We start from the raw sequence: 8427 nt of genomic DNA, 5'->3' as shown, positions 1-8427 counted from the left end.
CCAAGGGGAGGGGGGAAATTCAGCACTTGGACTAGCATAGGATGAGTCGAACTTCTCTTGTACAGAGTGAATTAACTGATTTGTGAAGTTAAAAGGTTGTACTCATTGTATTTACAAAGAATAAAAATATATTGAATTTAAGTAAATTCTGCCTGATTTCTTTCCCACCTCCCTGGCTCGTTCCTCCCTGTCAGCAACAAGGTGGCAGTGGCCCCAGCTGGGATAAAAACCAAAGCTTGGAGCCCTCCAGCACGGAGCAGAAAGAACAGAGCTACAAAGGCAATTTCCTTTTTACAGTGAAGCCCATTTGTAAAATGATGAATAAAGAAATAAAACATAAGATCTCATTCTCCGCGGCACTCAGATGTAATTGCATCTGTTAGGGAAATTGCTGTGTGAGGAAGAACAAGGCCGATGAATGGTCCTTCATTCCCTACCAGTTTCCAGCCCTCACCAGTCCTGACCAGAAGCTGCAATCACTGTAACAGGGAGGGAGCAATAGGGAGGTCATGCAGAAGTCCCAGGAGATCTGAGAGAAATGCCCTTCTGCTGGAGCCCCAGGGTGAACAGCATGGACTTGTAGGTGGCAGGCCAAGCAAGAGTCGGTATGCCTCTCGTCTTGGCTGAAAGTGGCCCTGCAGATAGAATGCATGGAAGGGCAACCGTCCACACCTTGTCTGCTGATGCTTCAGAGAATGGGAGTCTATCTTGAATGGGTAGCACAGCAGTAGGAGACTTGCCCGTTGCGCACACGGCTCTGGGTTCTTGACCCAGGACCATATAAGAACAAAAGGCTTTCGGGCAAGTATGTAAGAGCATCCCTCCATCTCTCTATATCTCACAACTCAAATGTCCATCAACAGAGAATAGACACGCCGTGGCAGATAGGGAAAGACTAGACCCATGTTTAGCTGGGGGTAAATTATCAGAGTTGTTGAGGAGAAAGGAACGAATTGTATGGGATATACATGACTTGGGATCATTTATATAATCTGGCAACCTCCAGACCATACACTTTTTGTAACTGTTTAAATGTTGGAGTGAACATTTAATGCAAACATGGGAGGATTAAATGATAACTCTTTGGAAACAGGTCAGGTCTCTGGAAAGTGACGAGATCAGTAAGGGGTAACAAGAGGACCTTCGAACACCTGTGTAATGGCTTAATTTTTAAGAAACAAAATCAGAAATACCTGTGAGACCCAAGACAAGACCTGACAATACTGGCTGACTGGCCCAGGTTGTTTATCCAAATATTAGTCAGGTTTTGCTTCAGTGAGGCTAGGTGACAATTCCCAAAGCACAAATAAATAAAAGGTCCAACCCCTATCATCGGATGACAGTCATATGTCTGAAAACAAAAATAAAATAACCTTCCCAGGTTTAAAAAAAAACTTATCTGTCAGATGAGTCACTGAAGCTTTGTTGATTTGACTTGAGCTGGGTTTTGTTGTTGTTTGTTGGAGGCAATGCCTTGCTGTGTAGCCTGGCTAGCCTCCTCAAACTCACAATCCTCCTGCCTCAGCCTCCACAGTACCATGCTTTCAGGCATGTGCCACCATGCACCGAAATCAGAGAGGGTTGGGTCTGGGACTCAGTTCCAAGAGTGCCCGCCTAGCATGTATGAAGTCCTGGGTTTGATCCCCAGCCCTGCATAAGCCAGAAGTGTTTCAGCATATGAAGAATCTTGGCACTGAGGAGGTGGAGGCAGGCGGAAAATAGTAACTTTTGACTACACAGCAGTTTGGAGGCCATTCTGGACTCTGTGAAAAACCTATTTCAGAAAAAAAAAAAGTATGGGAAGGAGCCCATCTTCCCATCTTGAGGCTGCCCCTGCAGAGATTCCAAAGCAAAGGAAGAGATGTTGCTCTCTGTACTGATGTTTTAGCTCAGGACCTTTGCATAAGTTTAGAGTCTGATCTGATTCTCATTTGAAATAGCAGCGATAACCAAATCCTGGTGAGAATCCGTGTTCTGTGGCTTGTCATACAAATCTTGTTCCTCTTCAATGTTACAAGAATACTCGGGAAGATTAAATTAGATTACAACTGTAGTAGGTATTATTATGATTCAGTTCATCGCCTCCCACCCACCTGGAAGGGAGCTCATTCTCCCCTGAGCTTAGATTTGACCACAGGTCTAGGTTTGGCCAGTGGAAAGTAAACTGGCTAAAGAGTCTCACATTATCTTATTGACATCTCAAGGCTTTAAATATAATTTAAGATACCATGAATTGAACCCACTGGCCAGAGACTGGACATTGCTGTCTTCCTTGAGCTCCTTTTGTTTTCAAGAGGGGCTTCCTATGTAGCCCAGGCTGGCCTCAAATTCTGACCCTCCTTTCTTACCTTCCGGAAGCTGGGATTACAGGTGTATGCCTGGCCCTTGATTATTTTTATTGAAACAGGAGCACTTTACTTTTCCCGTGTGTCTAGCTGTCCCCTGGCTGTCCTCTTGCTGTCCACCTAGTTGGATCTCTTCCAGTGTAGCTGCTTTGGTGTCTTGGGTGTCAATGGCTGTGATAAAACACTATCACCAAAAGTACCTTGGGGGAGGAAAGGGCTTATTTCCTCTTGTAACTCTCAGGTTACAGTTCATCACTGAAGGAAGGCAGAGCAGGAACTCAAGGAAGGAACTGAGGCAGACGCCATGAAGAAACCATGCTTGCTGATACACAGGATTTACCTGCCCAGGGGTGGCACCGCCCACAGTGAGCTGAGCCTTCCAATGTCAATCACCAATCAAGAAAATGTCCCACAAGCCATGTAGTGGGGGCATTTTCTCAAATGAGGTTCCCTCCTCCCAAATGACTGTAGCTCATGTCGAGGTGACATAAAATAGCAGGCATACTGGGAATCCCATATTATAGAAGATTCTCTGATTACCTCTTTGTTGATTGACCTGGGTTGTTTGCAGATTTTCACTACACCAAACTAAACTGCAAAGAACCAAACTTCTATATATACTTTTTGTGGCCTTGCAGGGTATTTCTGCAGGATAAAGTCTTAGAGTGGTGTTTCTGGGTCAAAGATTATATGCATTTTTAATTTTGATGGATACAGCCAAATGGCTCTCCAAAAGGGTTGTATCAATTTGCACTCCTGCCAAGAGGGTCTGAGAGGGCCCATTTCTCTGCTCAGAATTTAAAAGTGCTTAATCAGACAAAGGCTTGATGAACACTTCAGAAGCTGTTAGAAAAAATACAGAAAATGCATATGTTCCCATCATGAATATGCCTCCGATATGATGCTATTGCTCTGGCTAAGTGGGTCCTGCCCGGCCCCCATGGTCAGAGCTGCCTTGCTAGGCCACTTCCGTGAGCCTGAGGGATGTCCATGTCACAGTGAAGGTCGGGAGAAAGCAGGTGAATGCAGACGAAGATGCAGTTCGGCTTGTGTCTTCTACTGCTAAGGTCTTGCCACACAAGCCAACCTACTTGGGGCTGGAGCATCACTTGGTGGTAAAATGCATGCCTACTGTGTGCAAGGCCCTGGGTTCAGTCTTCACTACTGCAACAAACAGAATACCAGATGCTCGTTTAAAACGAATATTTAAAAATAATCACCTCTGAAATCACAATCTCTCTCTCTCCTCTCTCTCTCTCTCTCTCTGCAGTAGGGGAGAGGAACAGTGGAGGGAGGGTGGGAGGGCAAGGGAGGGGGATGGAATTATTGAGCAGTCTGTGGGGACAGCAGGCTGGGCAGTAACTCTCCTTAAACCGAGTTAACTCCAGTACCCTTATCACAAATGACAAATGGCTTATTTCCCACGTGGTCTGCATTTTTAGCAGTGCTGCTTGTAGGTTTTTGGAACATGTGCTGGCTTTTTCTCCAAATGCTGCTAACCTCCACAGGGCCTGCTGTGGAAAGCCCTCAGCACTCAGCTGCACACAGCCAGCTGGCCCTTCAGGAGTGTGGCACCAGGCGCACTCTGTGTCCTGGCATCTCTGTGTCGTGCTGAAGTGCTACCATGCCCTAATTGGAGACTCCCAGTGGAGTCAGTGTCAGGAGGACACCCAGCTCCCAGCTTTGCTCTTTAGACCAGCAGGGTAGCCATATTCCGTCCATGGTGCCGCCGTCACGGATATCTTTTGATTTCTGTGTCGCAGCACACCGAGCCAGGGTCAGGAAGACTCATTCCTTCTTCATGAAGGATAGAAGACAGACACAGTCCTTGTCCTCGCCAATGGTCAGCCTAGGTGTCTCCTCAGCCATGAGCCTGTGAGCCTGGGGAAGGAGCATGGGCCAAGGTCATGAGGCTGGGCTTCTAGTTGCGTCCATGCGACGCTGGGCACATCACCTGCCCTCACTGCTCCTCTGGGCTCCAGCTGAAAGGAGTGTTCCGCTCAGCAGGGCCTAACGGTGTTCCTTCCAGTCTAATAGCATAGGGTCACTATTTTCAGGTGGGCCCAGGAGGCCCCCAGAACTAGAAGTTCTCCTTTGTGGCAAGACTAATTAGATTAAGCCCGTTTCCAAATGTGCTTAACCTCGGCTGCTGGTCCGTCCATTTAGACAAGTCCGCCTCCATCTTAGCTGCTCACGCGATCACCTGGGAACTTTAAAAATCCCAATACTCTGGCTGCAGCCCAGGCCAATTACATCAGACCCCTGAAAAGAGGGCCCAGGTGCCAGAGGTGAATGTATGTGGTGTTTGTGTGTGTATTTGTGTGTACAGTGTATGTGTGTGTATGTACAGTGTGTGTGTAGTGTGTGTGTGTGTGTGTGGTGTGTAAGCGTGGTTTGGTGTCTCTGTGTGTGTGTGTGGTGTGTAGTGTTTGTGTGTGTGTACAGTATATGTGTGTGTGTACAGTTTGTGTGTAATGTGTGCGTGTGGTGTGTGTGGTGTTTGTGTGTGTACAGTGTGTTGTGTGTGTATGTGTGTGTGTGGTGTGTGTGTTGAACTCAGGGCTTTATGCCAGGTGCCCAGCCACTGAGCTAGACCCCAGCCTGATACAGCATCAAACTACCAAGTGCCTTCAGCTGCAGCTAAGGCTAGCTGCCCCAGCAAGGATGGGGAAGGAGCATCTTCCGGCTCCAGGATTGTTGGTGAGTCTGATCCCCTGTGCCTGGTTGCTCTCCCCCTACTCTCTGGTGACCTTTTAAGAAGTTAATTCTTCCCCTCTTCTCCTGCTCTGGCCTGTCATTGAGCTCACCCAGCTGATTGCGGAGCTTGTGATTGAGGACCTCTTCTGACCGATTCCCTTTCCCCCAAAATTAACGTGATCATTAAGGCTTATAATTTCACTCACCAGTGCTATCAATCAAGGGGCTGCGAAAACGGAGTTAAGAGTCCTTTTGTAATTGGCACCAGCCTTGGATCCTGAGCAGAGCATTCACGGTCTGTGGGGAGGCTGGAGGAAGGGGGAGCTGGTAAGCAGAATAGAGCTGTACCCCTGAACTGACTCCCAAGGCTTGTTCCCCCCCACATCCCCTCCTCTACATCCCCTCCCCCAGAGCTAGTAAGCTGCACTCTCTCTCTCTTCCGTGAATGTTGAAATGAGGAAGCCAGATCTTCCCACCCTCCAAGTCTCTCGGAAGTGTAGCAGGTCTCTCTGGTATCCTGAAATAAGGAAGATGAATAGATTCTTTATACAAAATGGAGAACTCAGTCTAGTTCGAGAGGAGCAGTTAGTCTGGATTGTCCATTGTTCAAAGTGGGGCTGAGGCTGTCAGATTCAAAGGACTGGCACATCCTTGCCTGCTGCCTCAGGACCTCAGACACCACAGCTGAGCCCAAAGCAATAGCAATGCATGTTGTATCCCCTCCCCCTTCCCAGGTAACTCTATATTGCCTCTGCATGTAGGAAACTGTGGGTCAGACCAGCCCCCGACAAGAGCTGCGTTCTTCCTGGGAGGGCTTGGTTGTCCCAATTCTACCCTATGCAGTGCCTCATGGAATACATACATGCTAGGTGCGATGTAGGCCAGATGTAAGGGGGCAGCTATTTCAAATACATTATGCTGTAATAGGGAAGTAGAGGCAGGAAGATCAGCAAGTTCAAGGACAACCTGGGCTACAGGGGACCCTGTCTCAAAAACCTAACAATGACAGCAATCAAATACAATACAATATCATAACAACACGAAACATCTTTTTCCTTTTTTTTTTAAGACAACACCATAGGAAAATCTGGAGGAGGGGGAAGCACCTCTCATCCATCTCCTTAAGGCAAGCATTTCAGCTGTGGCTTGATTTCCTAGTCGCTGCATGCGCGCGCGCGTGCACACACACACACACACACACACACACACACACACACCTATATATGTTACCATAGCTGCAATCAGTGAGCATACTTTGCATTCTGATGCCCTCACTATCCTAGCACTTACATTTTCTACTTGGAGTTTATGGGCTTTCAGAACTCCTTCCTCTGTTTGCATAATAATTCTGTTACGTGGTGTGTGCCAGGATGTCCTTGCCATTTGCTGTTTGGGATAATTAGGCTTAACAAAAATGCTTAATAAAATAAACGCAGAGCATTTGAAATAGCACGAACAAAGCCTGATCTGGATGGGGCTTACATCATGGACTAGGGATAAAGAGACAGCTCAGAGGTTATGAGTACTGACTGCTCCTCCAGAGGACGTGGGTTCAAGTCCCGGCCCCCACCTGGTAGTTCACAGCCATTTGTAACTTCAGTTCCAGGGGAATTGCACTTTCTTCTGACCTCCACAGGCACCAAGTGTACAAGCGGCACACAGACACACATGCAGGCAAAACATCGATAGCCACAAAATAAAAATAAAATCTTAAAAGAACAAAACAAAACTCTGAACTCCTGGTTCCTCCTTCCTGAGACAGGGACTCAAGAGGAAAGTGGACTCTGGGGATCTGCCCTTAGCAACAGTTTCTCCCGTTTCCACGCTTCCCTGAAATATCACTTGGCCCTTGGTCTGAGTTTCTTCTGGGGCCACAGTGACACTAAGAGGCATTTCTTTCCCTTCTGAGCTTCCAGTCAGTCAAGCTGAGCAGAGAACAACTCTTGAAAGAGGTGAGTCATGGTTGGTGAGAGAGCTCAGAGGGTAAAGACGTTTGCCGGAAGCCCGAAGCCTGGCTGCATGAGTGGGATCCCCAGGATCCTCATGGTAGAAGCTACGAACCAACTCCCAAAGTTGTCTTCTAAGCTCACACACAAGATGTGGCACACACATCCACACATCTGTACCTCCAAGAAAAAACTATGGACCAAACTGGGTTTGGGATATAGCCCTGTAATCCCACCCCTTGGGAAATGGAAGTAAGAGGGTCAGGAACTGAAGGCTAACCTTGGCTACATACCTAGTTAGAGGCTAGTCAGGGCTACAGGAGATCCTGCCTTAAAGAACAAGAGGCAAAACACACAGAACGTGTGCGCCATGTTGGAACTCCTCCCAACACTGGCTATTTGTCAGTGTCTGCTGTACATTTGTTCTCCTGGGAGGTAGGGTCACCTGAGACTGTCGACATTGTTCAGGTTATACTCAGCAAGAGCCAAGAACATTGTTCCTGGTGCCTGGTTGCAGGAGCTCAGCAACCTGTGATAGGCTGGCGGACAAGATTGGTTGTCCTTCCATGGTCCACCTGAGGGCGGGGATAAGAGCCCAGCCTGCGGAGGGGTCAGTGCAGAATGGTTTGGCTCAACACTGGGTTCACTACGCATGATGAGAATGTTCCCAAAGGCTCATATGTTTGATTGCTTGGTACTCGATTGGTGGAACTATTTAGGAAGGATCAGAAGTGTCACTGGGGTAGACTTTGGGGTTTCAAAGGATGCTGCCATTCCCAGTGTGCTCTGTTTCCTCTTTGCTGTTTGAGATGTGAGGTCCCAGCTGCTGTTGGAGCCACCTGTTAGCTCTCTACTCCTCTAAGGACTCTATGCCTCTAATATCATCAGCATCCTCAAAACCTTTCTTCTATATGTTACCTTCATGGTATCTTACCACAGCAATATAAAAGTAACCTAAGACACTATGGCTCCTGGAAGCATTGTCCCTTCCCCATGTCCATACAAACTCTTAATGTCAGTTTCCTTCTCTCTCAAGTCACACCATAAGGGTCTCCTGATCTGCTAGTTTAATGTCAGCTTGACACAGGCTAGAGTCATCTTGAGAGAAGAGAACCCCAACTGAGAAAACGCCTCCCTAAGATCTGGCTGTAGACAAGCTTACAGAACATTTTCTTAATTAGTGATTAGTGGGGGAGGGCTCCCATGGTGGGTGGTGCTAGCCCTGGGCAGGTGGTTCTGGGTTCCATAAGAAAGCAGGCTGAACAAACCAGGAGGAACGAGCCAGTAAGCATCCCTCTTCCAAGGCCTCTAGAATAGTTCCCGCCTCTGGGTTCCTGCCTTGTTTGAGGTCCTGCCTTGGCTTCCCTTCATGTGACGCGGGATACATAAGACAATTAAATGCTTTCCTCCCCGAGTTTCTATTGTCACAGTGTTTCAAC

Source organism: Arvicola amphibius, chromosome 8, assembly GCF_903992535.2.
Source record: "Arvicola amphibius chromosome 8, mArvAmp1.2, whole genome shotgun sequence".
Taxonomy (NCBI): Eukaryota; Metazoa; Chordata; class Mammalia; order Rodentia; family Cricetidae; genus Arvicola; species Arvicola amphibius.
Note: the sequence above shows the minus strand (reverse complement) of the source record.